The 19,087-nt window shown below is 44.8% G+C and overlaps 1 protein-coding gene across 12 annotated transcripts in view; it reads left to right on the forward strand.

Annotated features, from left to right (window-relative positions):
- Positions 1-19,087, forward strand: part of Sema6d (semaphorin 6D) — a 58,125-nt gene that overhangs the window by 24,070 nt on the left and 14,968 nt on the right. The gene's annotated exons all lie outside the window — the stretch shown is intronic.

The following is a 19,087-nucleotide window of genomic DNA, read 5'->3' on the forward strand; positions in this document are numbered from 1 at the left end:
TGATTCTCAGTCAGCAGATTCACAGAGGTGGCTCACCCACTTTCAAATGTGAAGAGTTTGAAAACATTTAGCAATAATGTGCCTAAGCTGCCATACTGTGTTTCTAACCCTTTGAGAAGCTGAAAATCTGGGCAGTGGAATGCCTGCCCCTAGGAGGGATTGTGTACTTGCCTCTGCACCGCTCTCTCTCAAACGTTCAGGGAGAATTTCTCTGTACCTATACTACCGATTCTACTGCAAAGAATGCATGCCAGGCTCTCCTGAAGTGACTGGTGACCTATAGAGAGTCTAAGATGCTTTACCACCCAACTCACAACCCACCGTAAAAACTAGACTGTTGTAAAGCTGCCAGTAACCTGCCCTTTTCTGTTATGACTGGCTATGAGGGTGGGGCCAAGTGTGTGGTGTACTTCAAAAAGAATAAAGTTGTCAAGTGCGTGTGTTGTTCTTATCCTGGTAAAACTCTTAACTTTTGAAAGTGCTGGCAATGCATTTAGAGAGCCCTACCCGACTGCTGAATGCTTGATTTCAAGGTGTCTGTTACTAGTTAAACAGGCTAGTTTTTATGTCACCCCGATGGAAGCTAGAGTCATCTGAGAGGAGGTAACCTCAGTTGAGAAAGTGCCTCCATAAGATTAGGGTGTAGGCAGGCCTGTGGGGTATTTTCTTAAGTAATGACTGATGGGGAGGCCGAATTTCATTGTAGGTGGGACCACAAAAGCCTGTGCCACTAAAAGTTTTTTGATTGTTGCTGCTTTAATGTTTTTATTTGATGGCTTGTTTCGATTTTGGTTTTTTTGTTTGTTTGTTTAGTTGGTTTTTTGTTTGTTTGTTTTTTTGTTTTTCTGTTTTTTGTTTTGTTTGTTTTGTTTTGTTTTTTGAGGTGCTGGGGACAGAACCCAGAGCCTTGTGTACACCGGGCAAGCACTCTGCTACTGAGCCATATGTTACCAGTCCTAAATTATTTGAAAAGTGAAACCTGGTTCTTCTCTGGCTTTCATGAGGACAGTAGCTCTCGGACAGACGTGTCAAGAAGCTGGGCTATCATCCAAAAGATTCTAACATGTTTACACTTTTTAAAATCTCCACTGCCTGGAGTTGGGGATGAAAACGCCTATCTCACTGTGCTTTATTGCTGGAAACTGAAAGTCCCAGGAGTAGACAAGCTTTGCTGCACGGGGAAGACATACTATGTGCTTCCCCAGCATGCCCCTTCTGCCAAAGCAGCCAAGCATTTAAAAGAAGATGTTGCTAAGGAAACCATCCTTTCATTTGAAGGGCCTGGAAGGAGGGGAGCCAAATGTTTTGACAATTTGTCTCCAAGGAGGCTAGAGCAGCTGAGTAGAGAGGGCTCAGAACACTGTCTCCCCCAGGCTGAAGGGTGGTCCTGGCCCTCTCAACCCTGGAAACCACCTAAAGGCGTTGGTCAGTGGTAGCCAGGGAGAGTCTTCTGCTGAGGCCTGACCCTTGGCTTCGAAGGCGAAGGCAGGAGGAGGAGGTGGACCTGGAGCTCTGAGGGCTTGGAAGGCGAACATCTGGGCTGGCTTCTGGCAGGAATCTCCCCTTATTTCTTCCTGGAAGCTTAGATTTATTTACTTTTCTGGTAGCTACCTGTCAAATCGTCTGACTAGAGAAAGAAATGTGGGCAATGTTCCTGTCTTAAAAATAATAAAATCTTGCTAAAAATAGGAAAAAATATTTCTTTAAAAACTTAAAATGCCTTACTCCTGTCATATCCCTTTAATCAGTATTAACTTTTTTTGGCAAACTAACCAAGTCCTCAGACAATGGAGTCTAAAAGACTCAAAGCCTGCTATTTCATGTTGTGACTGAAGACAGGTTACTACTTCATTTCCTTATTGGTAAACTTGAAAAGTAGCCCCGCGTGAGTGCTTGCCTAGTGCAGGGCCTGGAGAGCTTTGTTCAGAGCCAGCCTTGGCTTATGGCACTCAGTCCTTAGTCCCAGGTGCCAGCATCTATCTGCATATTACACACAGCTCTAGGGTACATCGCACAGAAACAAACTGAGAACACCTTGGGAACTTTCTCCTCTCTTTAGTGGCCAGCTAGAGGGCATACGCCAGCTCTTGGTCCCTGAACTTGATTCTCTTCTATGCAGTAGATTCTGGAAACTCAAGGTTCAGTCAGAAAGTCAGGCAAGTAGCCAGAGAATGGAACCCACCATAGCAAGTCCGTTGTAGAGGTGCAGGAAGCACAGTGGAGACCAGAGAGAGACATTGCCAAGCCACGTATGGGCCTTAAGGGTTGAGTGAAGTGCTGAGGAGACTTCCTGGTCCAAAGAACTGTGGAGAAGAGCGCTGGGAGATCCACCCAGGTTGGGGACTTAGAAAATAACTGCTCCCTTGGAAAGGAGCCTTTTCTGAGCCCATGCAGAAGCCATGCACTCTCTTGGGCTGTGCAAAAGTGTGGCTAAATAAAGTATTGGTAATGACCCAGCCTCTTCCTGCTTGGATAGCACCTTCACAACTTCAAAGGTATTTTTATTCCTATTTTCTCACTTGTCCCTCTGAAGTCCTAGTGAGGTAGTCAGCAGAGGTGCACCCTTTGGCCACCTCAGAGAAGGTCTGGGAGCTGGGGGCCCCCAAATTCCCTACACATGCAAAAGTTCCTTGCTGCAGGGGGTTGTTTTCCTTCACCTCTGTTTCTTTCTGGGGCAGCACGAATGTTGTCCAAAGGCACCGCACACTGAGAGGATCACAGATGCACTGAGGTAGCATGGGGGCATGAGAGTTACAGTTACAACACCTACCTGCGTCACACATGGCCTCTGGGCTTTCAGTGCCCACTCACCTGGACACTAGCTGGGGCCTTCAGGAGCCCTGCCTCTCACCCCAGCCCAATGCCCTCTTATCTCCTCACCCCTTGCTAGAACTCTGCCTACTCTGATTGTAACCACATTTTGTCCCTGTGGACTCCTCTTGGATAAAGGGTCGAATACCCTGGCTTTATAATCCTTTCTTTTCATCAAAGAGCTGCCAGGGTTGGAGGTGTAAAGAAAAGCAATCCACTTTACCCTACTAAGGTAATTAGACTAATTTCCTCCCAAGGATTTTACTGTTGTTCCTGCTCTTTGCATGTCTATAGCTGCATTGTATTCTAGCACAGCCCACTGCCCACCCACTCCTGGGACGTTTCCAGTGACTAGGTTAGACTTTGAAGCCCCAGATCCCAAGTATTAGGCCTTACAGGCACTAAGCCAGAACCTGCCCCTGGAACATCTGAAGCATCTGCGTCTGCCCCAGGAATTTTAGAATCAGGGGCAGCCCAAGCCTCACTGTGGTCAGACCCAAACCATAAGAAAGAATGGCTCTTACGTGATGGAATGTAGTTCAATGTGTTGCTGTGTATCTGTTCACAGCAGGTAACCATTGGTGATGTTATCACCTAGTTGTCTATGCCCTAGGAGAACAGACCTGCTAGAATGGCTAGCAGCATGGGGACTTGATAGATTGGCATACGTGGTAGGATCTGTTGGATACCGTCTATCTTCAGACTGAAGAGAGTAGGGACCCAATAGCTTTTCTATTTATGAAGTGGGTTCCTGGGCAGCCACTGGTCTCCATCCTTTGTTGGAAGTCCTACAAAGCTAGACACTAATGATGGTAAAGGAAAGTTTATACAGCGACAACAGCCACACTAGGGGAGATGAACTCACCAGTAGGAAGCCACTGTAGCAGAGTAAAGCCTTTCCCTAGGACTGCCTTTTATCAGAGCTACCACGGAAGGTGGGGCTGGCATTTAGCATGGGTCTTGCCACTTCACATCTCCTGATCAAGAAAATACTTTACAACCGTGCAGAATTTCTTAAGTCTCAGTTGCTTCCGGTCTGGTCAGGTTAACAGCAAGAAAAGTGCTGTTTGAAGGTTTCTCTACTTTTTCTTTTCTTGATATGTTACAGAGTTGGCCACAACTCATTTAACCAACTACCAAGTCCCGTGTACCAAGCAGTCTTTCGGGAATGTATGTATGGACAAAGGAGATAGCCTGCAACACTCAACTCACAACAAGGTGTGTGGTTAGAGAGACCCTGAGAAAATAAGGAATTATCATGCTTCGGCATGAGGAAGGAAAAGAAGGACGGTGCAGGGTGTTCTAACGTTTAGGGATTCTCCATGAGAAGGGAGAGGGAAGGCCCAGGAAAGTGCTCCAGGTGGGAAGGACATACAGGAGGGCAGAAAGGTTAAAGACTATGTGTGCTGTCAGAATCAAGTCTTCCCTTATCCAGAAGAGAGCCTGTTGAGAGAAGCCTCACCCATTGTTCCCATCTGATCCTTCTTGGGCATCCTAATTTTGAGGGCTTTGTTGATGACATTGTGGGAACTATTTATTTTTGCCTATGCAAATCCCTTTGGAGGCTCTCTAAGATTAGCTATTGAGGTGAGAGAAAGAACAGGGGGCCTGAGGACATGGGGTCCAAAACCCCTTATTAGGTACATGCCCTCAAGTCGTTCTTTAATTCCTGGTCTGTAACATGAAGACTCATTCCTAATTCAGCAAGCAACCATAGAAACAGATGCTGGGGGTACCAGGCATAGCTGCAGGCTCTAAAGATAAGCAGAGAATAGCCCAGACAAGACTTCTGTCCTCGTGCCTCTGACATGAAGTTTGCTAGGGTTACTGTGTGTGCCTAAACCTTTAAGGGGTCTAAAAGCCAGAGTCGGTAAGAAATATTTATTTCCTTGAAGCGTAAAATGCTATGAGGGTGAAATATTGCTCAGTCCCTGGACTAGGCTGGATACCACTGGAGAGTTGGGCCTGCTGCTTCCTCCTACCAGCCCAGAATAACTTGTCAACTTTATCAGTTGGATATAGGGAAGGGCATGGAGGCCTGGCCGGAGCTCCTGAGTGTGTATGAACTGAGCTCTGTACTATGCATTATCCTTAATTACAAAAGAAAGTGGTACCCTGTGGGAGGCCTTCTGCCTCTCACCCCTGGGGCCAGGGAAGCTTGAGGTGACTTCTAAAGTCCATGTGTCGCATGGCCACCTGGTTGTAAGGGGACAAATGTGTCCTTTGCTGTCCATCTGGGACCCCATCAGAGTGTCGGGCCCACATTCTTAAGTCCCAGTGGAGACTCATTTGCCCTGCAAATCCCATTTGTGGTTTGGCTTAGAAGATCATGGGCAGAGATTGCTGAGCAGAGCCCTGCTGTCTCCGGGTTGAGAGCAAGCCCATGCACTTTGTATCCTAGGCAACGCTGATGCTATGGCAGAAATTTAGAAGGATGAATTGGAAATCATTTGGTTAAAGAGCCCTTTTCAACCCAGGCACCAAATCCACAAACATAAAATCTGATGATTTAGAAACGGCCCTGGAGCTCATCTGGATGCTCCAGCTCCTTCTGGATGCTCCAGCTCAGACTGACGACTGAGGAGGAAACAGAAGCTGGAGGAGGGGCTCTGCTTTCTGAAGGCCTCTTGGCTCCTTCAAAGCCTTTAAGGGTTTAAAAGGAAAACCCAACCTTTTTTTTTTCTAGCCTCCTCTTACCTCCAGGTGTGTTTGACAATGAAGGTAAGATTAGCAACCCCTGGGGTGATTCATAGAGGGGAGGAAGAATAAGTGTAGATAAGGGTTTAAATGTTTGAAGCATGGTTATCTCCAGCTTTGGAGCCCCATACCCTTCCTCAAGGTTGTGGCTTTAGCTTTAAACAGGCTTCCTGATACTCACCCTGAATAATAACAATTACAGTGTTCCCCTGTGCCAGGAACTTCGATAAGCTCTTTAGAGGGCCAGTCCTATCCTCCTGGTAATCCTATGAGGTGGCTACTCCTATCTTACCCCATTTACAGGGTAACAGAAGTGCAAAGGGGTTAATTAGCTTGCCCAAGGTAGCTTGGTAAATAGTAGAGCTAGACTCCTCAGCAGCCCAGCTAGAACCGAAGTTCATTAGTCTGTAGGACCTGTGTTCATTGGCCTATAGAACAGGTATTCATTGGCCTATAGAATCCATGTTCATTGGCCTACATTTCACTGTTCAGTAATGGGTGGAGTAAGCAAAAAAAAAAAAAAAAAAAACCAGAAAAGTCAAACTCTGCTAACACCTTTGTCCTGCATTTACTTAGTAAAAATTAACAGCTGAGACCCTGAAAACTTGTGTGGATTTACCTAGACTCCAGTTCTGCCTCTGTGGCTCCAGAGGTCCCCAAAGTCCATCATCAGAGAGTTGCAGGTGAGCTGTGGCCCATATCTGTGTGGGCCCTCTCAGAAATTCTGCCAGCCATGGAATCCACCTGGTTCCCATTCTTGATTACGGGTTCATTTTTGGCGCTGGACTGGTGAGCTGAGCCTAACTCTTCAGGAATTTCCATCCATACAATAAAAAATTGTCTGTCAAAATAAGTTAATGGGTTTTTCTTTTTTTGGTGGGGGGGGCAAGAAAGAAAGAAAAGCAAGCAAACTAATAACTCACTGGAAGTGACAACAGTAGCACAGAGTCCAGCTCCCTATCTGTCTGCTTGTGACTCAAGTCAGAACTGCTTGTGGATGCTGGCGACTCATGCTAAGGATCCTTTAGGTCTGTCGGGGTAAGCGCCCCCTTCTGTCATAGGAACTTGCTAGTATACATATGCACATGTCTCTGTGTGTGCATACAGAAGACAGATACAAGGTGGCTGATCACTGGGTGACTAGGACCTACTGTTCTTGGCTTTCCATGTTGCTTCCTTTGATTTTTAAATACCACTTTTCTTTCTCTGAGATGTTAGAAATGTAGCCCTTGATCAACAACTTCAAATCGGGACAGCATCGGAAGCCCTCTCTAAGCGGATTGCTCAGCCCCGTGCCTGCGCGCGTGAAGGCGATGGCTCCTCCCAGCAGAGTGAGGTGCTGCCGCTCTCCAGGTGCTGGGCTGAGCAGAGATCACTGCACCCCATTTGCAACACTGCTGCTGTGCACCCGCCTCTGCAGTTCTGCTTCCCAAGTCCCTTAACGTCCTGCTCATTTCTTTCCTTGCCAGATAGAAATAATAGCAGCAGACCTCCTTAGTTTCCCCATGCTCTCTGAAAAGGCACCTTGAATAATACTAAAAGCTAAAGCTACGGAGGGATTGCACCTGACAAACCCGTCGAAAAGGAGCACACGTTCTCGACTTCTGTCATCCAGACCCCGTGGGCAGAACGAGGCACACACCCAGACCCCATTATCCCAAGCAGAATGTCACACACAGGCCATATGGCAGCCACAGCAGGTCATCTGGTGGAGTAAGCTGGTGTTCCAAAGACAAGCTGAGGCCTTTGGCATCCTGTCCTCCCAGGAGCCTGGGTTCTGCTTTTGTCTAGAGCAGTTACTTTTTCTAGAGACCAGAGAGGGAGCAGCCTTGGCTGGCACCTGGTGTGGAGAGCAGATAATGGTGGATGGACGACCTTCCTGCTAATGTCCCTCCTAACTAGTTAGCCTTGAAGACCATTGTGTCCTCTGGGTAAAAATAACAGCAACCAAAAAGGCACTGTTACCCAGTTATTCATTCTGGTCACCAAAGTCCCCTGCTGTGTGTTCCTTCCTTCCTTCCTTCCTTCCTTCCTTCCTTCCTTCCTTCCTTCCTTCCTTCCTTCCTTCCTCCCTCCCTCCCTCCNTTCCTTCCTTCCTTCCTTCCTTCCTCCCTCCCTTCCTCCCTTCCTTCTTTCCCTCCTTTCTTCCTTCCTTCCTCCTTTCCTTCCTTCCTTTGCTCCTTTCTTCCTTCCTTCCTCCCTTCCTTCTTTCCTCCAATCCTTCCCACCTTCCTTCCTTTTTCTTTCTTTCTTTCTTTCTTTCTTTCTTTCTTTCTTTCTTTCTTTCTTTCTTCTTTCTTTCTTTCTTTCTTTCTTCTTTCTTTCTTTCTTTCTTTCTTTCTTTCTTTCTTTCTTTCTTTCATGATCATTGCAAAGGTTCTTGTTTATAGTCTCAAAGATCTGGTCCTCATCTTGATCTCTCAAGGTGATTTATCGTTTGCCCTGGATAGCACATTCTTTCTGCTAAGATCTCGGTCTCATCATCCCATCAGTTGCTTGCCATCAGTTGCTTGTGGGTTTTTTTTTTCCTTACCTTCAATGAGGATTGTTGCTAGAACAATTTAGTTTAAAAAAAATGTTATCCTATCTGAGTTGAGGTTGCCTGGCAAAAGCTTGTAGGCAAGTTTTGACTGGAAATATCTGCCCCAGAGCAGTGGTTCTGATTACAGGACACATTGTGCAATTCCTATTCAGTTTGCTTAGAATTCGGCCAAGACAGGTTATATCCTGTTTTCTGTCCCTTCCTGCTCAATTTGTTTTCACTTCAGTTCCTCTTCAAATTATGAATAGAATCAGCAGAGCATTGCCGATTCTGATAGTAATTGTCATTGCTGTAAGAACATCCAGACACTTAATGAAAACCTGTTGCTTTTCACCAAACTTCAACTTCCCAGCTTTTTGCAGGCACATAAAATAAGCTGAAGATATGCAGAACTAGCTTAAGTTTTAGGAAGCATGGATTTTTAAAGCAAGCTATTAATAATGGATCCAACAGGCTCTGTGCCTCAGCCCCTGCCTTCTGTCCCCTGTGTGGCACCCACTGCCACCTTTTTCTCATCTGTCAGAATCTAGCCCTAAGAAAAGAAATTATGAATGCATTCATGCTGATTTAACCTGCTCTGTGCTTTAGCACAACTTAAATTTAGAAGAAAAATGGCCACCTACCAAAGCAAAGAGCTTTGCTGTGCAGTGTTTCAGGCCTTACTATGATGTTTGCTTGCTGAGTATTGGGATCAAATCAAGTAGGTTTCTTGGACAGACTTCTGCACCCGAAGCACCTCTCTCAAGAACCACTCTGCTCCCCTCTGTGTCAGGGAAGGTGTGAAGTGAGTGGAAATGGCATGAGGTGATAGGATGATCAAAAAACAGAATCACAAACAGAATCACTTAGTCCTACGTTCCTTTTGTAGGAAGGACTAGGTTTCCAGTGACGGGCAGACGTGAAAATCAGCATCTGTTGCATTTGTGGGCAACATTTTGGCTTCCCAGCCTGAGGCTCATGGCCTGAGGGCTCCTGTAGGTTGCATACACAAGCTGTGAGAGAGTATGTATCCACCGTATCAGCATTCACCCTAGCACGTAAGCCAGGTGTGTGCTACTGGTCTCTCAGACTCATCTCTTCTTGTGACTATTAAGTATTTACAAGCAACCTCCTTGAGGCCAAGCTTAGTGCCTCATGCTCGTTGAGAGAGAATGAGATGACATTCAACCATCCCATCTCTCTTGGTGAGACTGGATGCAAATATCCATTAATGAAATATTATCTTGCAATTTAATAGAGACAGGTAAAGTGATGAATTTGGTAGAAGACGGTTTTACATGATGCCATGATTAAGGGACACGTCCAGAGTCACTTGACTGGGAAACAATGCTAAGTGAATTTGAGTCCAGACACTTTGAGCAGTGAGCCTGAGTCTGTAGAGGTTGTTCAGAAGAGGAAGTCAAAATGAGGGATCCTGGGCTCAGTTTCAGACTTGTATAAAACTGAATTGCACCTAGCAGAGAATTTGGCATCTGGATCTGGGGTCAGAACATGGTCTGTGCTAAACATGAGGTTCAAAGAACCAGTGATGGAGAAGGCAGGTATGAGGAGACTGCCTGGGGACTCTGACTGAGACCTGAAGAGGCCTGACTTAGGGACTGGGCATGTTGAGATGATCAGAGGGAGGATGCTGCTCTCTGGCAGCTGGAGAGTTCTGGATCAGCTCATCATCCTCAGGAGCATCAGGAACCAAAGGAATAGCCAGCAGGACTGCTCAGCATGACTCAATGCCTTGGTAAAGCCCTTGGGCTTTATTGATAGACAGGAGCTAAGTTAGCCTGAAGTAGGTTAAAGGTGATAAAGTGGAGACAATGTGTTCAGGTTGCCACCAAAGAAGACTGGCTGGGAAAGGGACAGAGGGAGATGCTACAAACAGCCTCTGAGTGAGGGAGAGCCTGTTTGTGATTGGACCTACTTGGGATGCTTTCTTTTATGATGAGCGAGAGGAGCCCAGTGGGTGTTGATGTTAGAGCAGGCCAATATTGATCCAAGAAAGTAGCTGAAGGGAATTCAGAACCTTACCTCTGACCCTCAGAGGGAGAACATGGATCCTTGAAGAGTAAAGGTTCCTATGCTATTTGCTTTGATGTAACACTCAGGCCAGAGGAGTGCAACAACTTGTCTATGACACACAGCACTTTATGGACCTAGTGTCAAGGTCTCTAGTGTCTTTTGTCTCTAGTGTCAAGGTCTCTTTCTTCTCTTAATGTCACTGAGGGTAGGAGAGTACCTGACATGTTTCCCATGGTACTGAGCAAGCACAATCCTCCCAGATTCTCGTGTGCCTGCAGGGCTGCACCGAATGGAAGTTAGATGAGACAGCCACATTGTCACTTCCTCAGTGTATCACACAGCAGAGTTTCTGAAGGTTAATTGTAGCCTGTCATTAACACAATCATTCTGGACACCTCTTCCTTCTAACCAGCTATATCTCCAGAAGGATGAAGGGTCTCAGAGTTCAGGTCTTTCAGCTGCCCTTTTCTTGCTTGGTAAGATAAGAACCTGCATTCATTCCTATCTGCAAACTGTTTCTAAAGCCTGTGTGCAGAATAGGCTCACAGGACAGGTGTCTTCAATAAAAGAGCAGCTCTTTTCCAAGACACCTTATCAGGCAAGATCCTGAGGAGCCTGGATGTAAGGAGACACCCAAACATCCTCCCCTAACACCACTTAAGGGAGTCTTTCAGAAGTCTGTACAAATGCACTGGTGGCCTATGGTCCTGCCATGTCACCACACACTGTAGTGTTCTTGCTTTTGAGCCAAAAGTCATGTCATCCACCATTTTGATTACATGCTATTGTTAATTGCCAATTAAACCCCAAAGTCCTCCTTCTTTATAGAATGGGGACATACTGAATAAATCTAGATTCCCCCTTCCATAACTGACTTTGTGTTACAGTCCTGTATCTTGGTAGACACCAAGGAATAACAGTTAGCTCGCGTCTTGCTTTCTTTCAATCACCCCTAACCCATTGTTCTGTTCTGTCTTCGCCTGACATGCAAGGCTGTTAGACAGTAGACTTATAATTTCTGCAACTCTAGGGGCCACCATTCTCATTAAGGCTAGACTCCAGAGTGGATGACACTTTTTAGTTCCACACCTTCTCTCTCCTGCTTTAATCCTCAACAGTCTTAGTGAACTCAGTGCTGCTTGAGAGTGGAGTCTCAGTTGCCTATCCTTCTGGAGTTGGCTACCTTCTGTTGCTCTTTAATGTAAGAATCTAAATTAAATCGGAGCCCAAAAAGCTCCCATTGCTCTCAGTGAGTCAGCAGGGCTGTGGAGATTCAGAACTCACCGTCAGCCCTTTGGTTCACTCCTTTCAACATAGTTCACTGAAAATTGCCTCCAGGATTGTTGACCTAGCCACATATCCCTCCAAGGCAGGAGGAAAAGATTTTTGGGGGGCTCTGAAATCTTATTATTAAGAAGCCTAAGAACAGAGGTCAAGAACCCTTGTTCAGGTTGGTCAAAATGATGTGTATGTGTAATCCCAGCACTCAGGAGGCACGAGCAGAAGAAGCAATGAATGTTAGAAGCCTGGGCTACATAGTGGGGTCTAGGCCAGCCAGGGCTACAACCCACAAACAACAACAACAAACAAGCAAAACGGGATGAGAAGGAAAGGGGGAAATGGGACAAAGAGGAAGAGGAGAAGGTCCTATGTTTGTCAGTGCCAATAGCATAGACCACATCCCAGTGCCCAACACCATGCCAAGGTAGCAGAAACCCAGGTAGCAGGGATAGAGGCTCACTCTGAAGCTGAAAAGATGAGGACTCGGAATGAGATCAGTCCAGAAGGCCACACTCAAAGCACTAGGGTTGACTGTGAAGTGAATAGAGGGCCATGCAGCCACATGGCAAGGTTTGTATTCTGGAAAGACGATTTGGTTGTAACTAGACCATGAATGAGGGAGCAGGCATGGCGGCCTAGGGCGACAGAGGATGAAGCAGGAGGACCTTCCCTTTGAGGCCAGTTCAGTGAGACTCTGTCTGAAGAGGAAACAGTTAAGAAGGAGACAAACTTACAGGTGAATAAATGGTCAGATGAATGTGCTAGAAGGAGCACTGGAAAGCAGTGGGAAGAGCCAAATACGCTGTTTCATGTCTGGAATCACAGCATCAGGAGGTTGTACAAGAAGAAGTTGAGAGTGCAAGGCCAGTCTGGGCTTGAATTTCCAGGACAATGGGCTACAGTGTAAGACTGTCTCAGTTGGGGTGGGAACTTCTATGAATAGACATGTGACTAAAGCACCTTGGAGAGATTGTGACCCAGGGCTGTAAATGACCAGAAATAACCAGCATCTTCACAGCCTAGCCCCATTTAGAAAGCATAGGAGGTGAGGGAACCACGATGGAGAATAAACAACTTAAACCTCTGAATGGAAGGGAAGAAAGCAGGCAGCTGCAGGATCTGGGGTCATGAGAGCTTTTGTCCCTTCAACGGGGTAGGGTTTGAGACAGATGTGAACACCTGACATTATTCAATCAGTTAAAAAGTCAACCGCGTTATAGAAAAGACAGAGAGAGAAAAGGGAGGGGGTGTGGGAGCCTATGGATTTCTATTCAAGACTAAAGGGAAGAGTCTGCAGAGAAAGGGCTGACCGCAGAGACAGGGGGACCTGAATTCCCATCCCAGCACCCATGTAAACAGATGGGCAGGACAACATATCTCTAGCCCCAGCGGGATAAGGGGCTAAGAAGGGAAGTGAATGGGGTGGGCTCATCCTGCTCCTTAGCCAACAGACCTAGCCAGATGAGCTCCAGGTTCAAATGAGACGATGGAAGTTAAGGAGAACACAGAATACTAACCTCTGGCTCATGCATATCTGCGCATTCCACTCAGTACATACAAGCCCACATGAACTCATACAAACACCATTTGTGCACGCACACACACACAAGCACACATGCGCTCACGCATACGGAAAAAAGACAGCAGGAGTTGGTTAAAGAACAGGGGAAGAAGGGTCAGTGTACTTGGAATGAAGCAAGGCACTTAGAGGCTCCATTGTCAGGCTTAAGTATGTCACTGAGAGCAGAAATGAGTGGTATGTGGACTGTCCCTTGTGACTAGAAAGCATACCACGTCCTTGAGGCAGAGTAGAAACTTTAAGTTTATTAGAGAGTACTCAAGTTTAGAAAACAATCCAGGATCTCTGCGGAGTCTCAAACTGCCTTCTGTAGTTGGTAGTCAAGTGCTCTGTTCCTTGCAGTCAAATCAAACTAAATGCCTTCCCAGTGTTCCAGGCTATAGGGTAGATATGGGGATTAATCGCTGCTTGTCCAGGTTAGGGCCTTTGAAAGAAGGTTATTGCAGGCAGAGGAGACTGAAGCATCTATAGACATATTCAAGAAATGCATGACCTTTAATTATAGCGTCTGAAAGGAATGTTGAGACTGGAGAAGAAAGGGCAAGTAGTGGGCTAAAGGTTCTGATGGGAAGAAGGAGTTGTGAGAGTTAGCTAAGCAAGCATGCCTGCAAGGCAGGGGATTGACCCACCTGGGCCCTGCTTGACTTTTAACTTGATAGTTTCTGAGGAGGAGTTATAGGGTGGACTCATGAGCAAAGGAACCAGTAAAATCTTTGGAAGGCTCTAGAAACTAAGATGTTATCAGGCAACACAGTAGAGACAGAGGGGGCAAACCTTGTAAAGCAAAGGCAATGCTGGAGGGCAGAACAGAATGCTGGGAAGCCGGAAGAAAGAGGTTCCTCTTCTAATTCCCGTGTGGGAAGACTGCAGGGAACTGAAGTGCTCCCCTGTGAGGCATGGCGGTCGTGGGACCAATGTGGAATGGCTGGATTCTTGGCTTTCTTTCCTTCTTGGAAGTCAAGGGGCTTTCAGAAAGCCAGAGACAATTTACCAGCCTCTCTATCTGGGAACCATGGATTTCTGTATATTATATACTGTACACTATAAATATACAGAGAGGTTGTTTGACTCTGGGTGAATCCACTTGACCAAAAACTCCATTTTAGTTGGGTCTGCTAACAGAAAATTTCTTAAGTGTTTGTTTTTATAAAACTTTTCTGTGGGTTAAAAAAAAAATACTGCCCTCACTGCTCACAGAATTCTATGCTGGAATTTTATTTTCTTTCAACAGTTTTAGAAATCTCATTCTATGGTCTGCTGCCTTCCATCATTTCTGTTGGTAAGTCAGCTGTCAGGCAGTTCTTGTTCTTTTGAAAGTAATACATCTTTTTTAGCTTTTATCCATTTTTTATAAAATTTTCTTTGTCTTCAGGATCTAAAGTATAATATGTCTAAGTATAATTTTTCATTCTGTTTAGAAGTTCTTAGAGTTTTTTTAAGAAATGGGTAGCTTAATTTTTGTAAATTTTGAAAAAATACTGACTATTAAATATGCCTCCTGATTATATATATATACATCTATATACTTATATGTATGGACTATATATGTGTGTGTGTATATATGTGTGTGTGTATGTATATATATATATATATATATATATATATATATTGTATATATGTTCTTTTTCCAGTCTTTGAGCTCTCCACATTTCTGTCTGATAACTTCTTTAACTTACTTTCCAGTTCATTAATCTTCTCTTCAGTGACTTCCAGTCCTTTATTAGACACAGTTTTTATTAAGAAGTTTTAGTTACATGTAAGTTTTACTGTAAGATTTCCACTGAGTTCTACTTTATGGATTATGCTTCTTTGGTGAAATTATTCTTGTCATCCTTAGATATCCTTAGATAAAATCAGCTGTTTTGTTTATTCTGAGACAGGCTTTCAATATTTCCCTGGCTACCTTGTAACTCTAAGTAGACCAGACTAGCCTCAAATCATAGAGATCCATCTGTCCCTGTCTCTCAAGTGGTGGGATTGAAGAGGTGTGCCACCACACCCACCTACACTATTGTTTTCTTTAACATAAGCTTGATAACTCCAGTTATAGCATATCTGTTTTATTTTGTCTCTGAACTGGGTTGTAATGTCCAGTAATGGGTGTTTGATAATGAATATTGTATAAAAAAGTATTTTGGGGTGACTGGGTGATGTTACTTTTCTCATGGATGAAGTTACTTGTTGGGTAACAAATTTTCTCCTGGGGTGATGAAACATCCTTCTCACCGTAGATAGGGAACCTACAGTAGATCAAAGTGTGGTTACCACCAAAGTCCAACTCCGTGAACCAATAGCTTTTATGATGAGTGGTTACTTTCAGGAGCAGATATGACTCAAAGACAGCATCACCAAAGCCCACCCCAGCATAGGCCCATAAAAGCTGAGAACCTGGAGCTCACTGCACAGCCGCAGACAGCTCAACAGGTTGGAGACTGGCCTTTCCAGGTACCTTAGTTGATCTAAATTTCTTCTAGGTGGACCTTCTTGTCTGAGAGTCTTCTGTGTAGCTTTTCTCCTCTCCATCCTTCTTCCTCAGAGGAAACAGGGAAGGAACTACTGAATCTAGTCAATTTCAGAATGTTCTGGAACATATTTCTTGTTGGTGGTGGTGGTGGTGACCTCCCTGCTTGAGGAGTTCCCCTGCAGGATAAGATGTTTTCGGGAGGCAGAGGCAGAGGCAGGCAGATTTCTGAGTTCGAGGCCAGCCTGGTCTACAAAGTGAGTGCCAGGACAGCCAGGGCTATACAGAAAAACCCTGTCTCGGGGAAAAAAAAAAGATGTTTTAATCTCAGAGGAGACTATCACAGCATCACTTTATTTTGTCTTGAAATCAGGTAGGGTGGACGAACTCTGCGGCCGTCAGTCTGGAAGTTAGATTGCTGGAAGTTGTTTGGGATTCTTTGATTCTCCTTCTCTATGATGCAGCTTTTTGGGGCTATAAATGATGGGTTTTTGATATTTACTTATGGAGATCTTTTGTATATGTTGCTCTTCAGACTACCATCGATATTTTTTTCTTTCTACTTGTGTTCTCATTTGTAGCAACCTTAAGAATTGGCCAATCTGTAGGGTAAAATCAGGCATGACTGTGGAGCTCAGTCCTTGCATCCGTCTTCTCCTGTGGACACTGTCACTCAGGCACTGGGGTCCTGGGAGCTCCTTTTAAGAGTGCTGTTTTTTGACTCAGTGGTAATGTAATTACTAAAATATGATAAAATATGCTTATTCCTGTATCACCATTCTTTTTGACTGGATAGAGTAGCCCCACAGAGATGCCCTTTCATTAAGCTAGAGGACCTGGTTCTCCTCCTCAGTGGAGGGACAGCATTTATGAAACTGGACCTTGCCCTAAAGGAACCCCCCACCATGATAGTGAAGGCAAAACAGCAAGTTTTCCAGGCGGTTCTGCCTAACAGTGGGTGGGGATGGAGTAGCCTTCACATCGCTGTTGCCTAATAAGATGAAACCGTAAAGTGCAATATTTACTAAAAAGCTACTAGAATTTTTCTGTCAATCTGTGCTGTCGTAGATGTCTTCTATGAATCCCTTTCCTTAATCCCCACAGGGACCAGTGAGATAGTGAAGACAATTGCTTCTATTTTACCTTTGACAAACTGAAGTCCCAACTCAGGGAGTAAACATCACAGAAAATTTTTAGCTGTTTCTATCCCTCGGTTAGCATCCTTTACCATGGTTTGTTTGACTCTTGGCTTGCCCACTTCACCTAACTAGTGTCCTGATTCCAGTGAGCCCTAGAGTTCTTCAGCTCTTCCGCAAGGAAGCCAGACATGGTGCAACACATCTCTCATCCCAACACTTGGGAGGCTGAAATGTGAAGCCAGCCTGGGTGACACAAAGTTTCAAAAATCCTAATAAACTGAAGGGATTCTGTGTGGCTCAGCCCTTTACTTGGCGCATTTCCCTCACGGATTTTGAGATTCTTTCTGTGCATGGGCACACTCACTCACACACACATGCAGACACACTGACAGATACACACACACACACACACACACACACACACACACACACATACTCCCCATCCCTGCTTTGCTCTATGTACAACAAGAAATACTTTCTATGTGTAGCATCAACAGCAAAATGGTATCTTTTTTAAATTAAGCTTTCTTTGTAAACAGAAAGCAAATTGGTGGTGGGCTTATTTATGAGGGATTAGGTTGGCTGTAGACAGGGTATGGGGAGAGGCGACTTAAGTGTCAGAGGTGCTACAGGATGTCACAGTTCAGCCATAGCTAGGGGCTAGCTGTGAGTCAGCATGACCTGGCTTCAGTTCTTGTGGATGAGGGCTGCTTCCGGTGCTGGGACGCAGAGATGCTGCCTGGCTGATGTGAGCCAAGGAAGAAAGCCTCCCAGAACTTTCTGTTTCTGTGCACGTATTTCCACATTTCTTTAGGAGCAATGAGTGTTTGAGATCCTTTTTCACAATTCTGGGCAGAAAGAGCCAAGTGACTTTCCATCCGGAAGATGCAGTTTGGGACTGGTGCCACAGGCAAACTTGGTGCTTAGAGCACATTAGTCTTTTTAGGCTGCTAGAACTGTCTAGGGTCTGAACAAACAGAAAACATTAGGAACAAGTCAGGGAGAGGCTGCTTTGGAAGATGTAGCAAAGGGATTAAGGTTCGTTGTTACAACTGAAAACAGGAGGCAGAAATACTAGGACAAATTAATATGAGCTGCCTTGGAGTTGGGTTGGTAAAATTCTTAAGAGAAAGTTTGATAAGGGCTGACAAGTAAGAACCAGATATAAAATTTATTCTGTACGTCGTCCTTGAGCATTTTTAAATAGTCTTTCATTTGCAAGGAAAGTTGGATAAATCGCTACCCGTTTTTAGCTCCTCTTTTCACCAGACCTTGTCCAGACTCTTGAGGTCAGCCTGGCCAGCCACAGCTCAAACTTTGCTCAGAATCTACTGTGCGTTTAGTTCATTTTTATCTTGGTGAGAAGTGCTTTTCCCATATTTTATAAATAAGGAGTCTGATTGATTCTCTTAGAGATTGAAGCCCGTTCCCGGGGTCCATTAGCCAGCAATGGTAGAGTTCTGTCCAGTCTAAGCTCAGTGCAGAATGGTGCTGCCACCATTGCTGCCCCATCATACTTTGCAAAGCATTTTTGTTTATTAACTTAACTGCTATTGCCTATCAACAGAGGGTTTTTTTCGAAACATTATTCTCTCCATAGAGAACTAGGCCTGTTTTTTAAACATACAGTTTTACTCATGTATGACACACTTTAGTTCAAAAGAAAATGCGTGTGGGCAGTGCATATTTACAGTTTTTAATTTACTGAATGATTGTATTCTCCAGAATTTGAGATGGCTATTTATAACTTGCCCCCATGGTTCTTAAGTGTACAAACAGAAGCTATTATAATAACCATTGACAGCTTTGGTTGTGTAAAGAGCCATACCCTTGGAATCTCACAATCACGCCTCTCCCATTGGCTCAGAAAACCCAATTTTTTTCCCAGTGAGTTGCTAACATTTACAGATCTTTTAACTCTGTTCTCATAGTTTTATTGGGTTATTGATCTACAGTAACTGTACATATTTAATGTGTGATTTAATATCTGTGAAACATAACTTCAATAAAAAGGATGAATATAACCATTTCTCTCAAAAAGTCTCCTTGTAATACCATCTGTTTGAAAGAAACACGCCCCTTTATTTCCTCGGTCTAGTTTGGAGCACCGTGTCTGGTCAGGGACTCAGCTGCCTGATCTAGACCCCAGCCTTGTTCTAAAGTCACCATGAACGTCAGAGTGAATTCCTTCTCTTTGCCAGCCCTTAGTTTTCCCATTTAACAAAGGAAGGTGTTAAGCTTGAGGGTCCCCAAGGCCCCCTACAGCTCAAAAACAGAACCAATAAACCTAAGAGGGCAGTGTACTTAGAGTATTGGTTTGGGTCTGAATGGTTTTACTGTAGAATCTAGGTGTCCCTAGAGGCTGGGGACCAGCTGGCCTACTCTGTCACTCCCTGCTTTACTGATTGGTTTTCACGGAATCGTTTTATTTCTTTTCAATCCCTTTCCCCCTAATACAAGGTCACTGACCTCTTTCCACATTGGTCTTCAAAACACCTACTTCAGAATATAGAACTGTGACTTGGGCGGCGATGCTGGACCTGCAGCAGCTAGATCTAGATGTT

Source organism: Mus caroli, chromosome 2 (genome assembly GCF_900094665.2).
Source record: "Mus caroli chromosome 2, CAROLI_EIJ_v1.1, whole genome shotgun sequence".
Classification (NCBI taxonomy): Eukaryota; Metazoa; Chordata; class Mammalia; order Rodentia; family Muridae; genus Mus; species Mus caroli.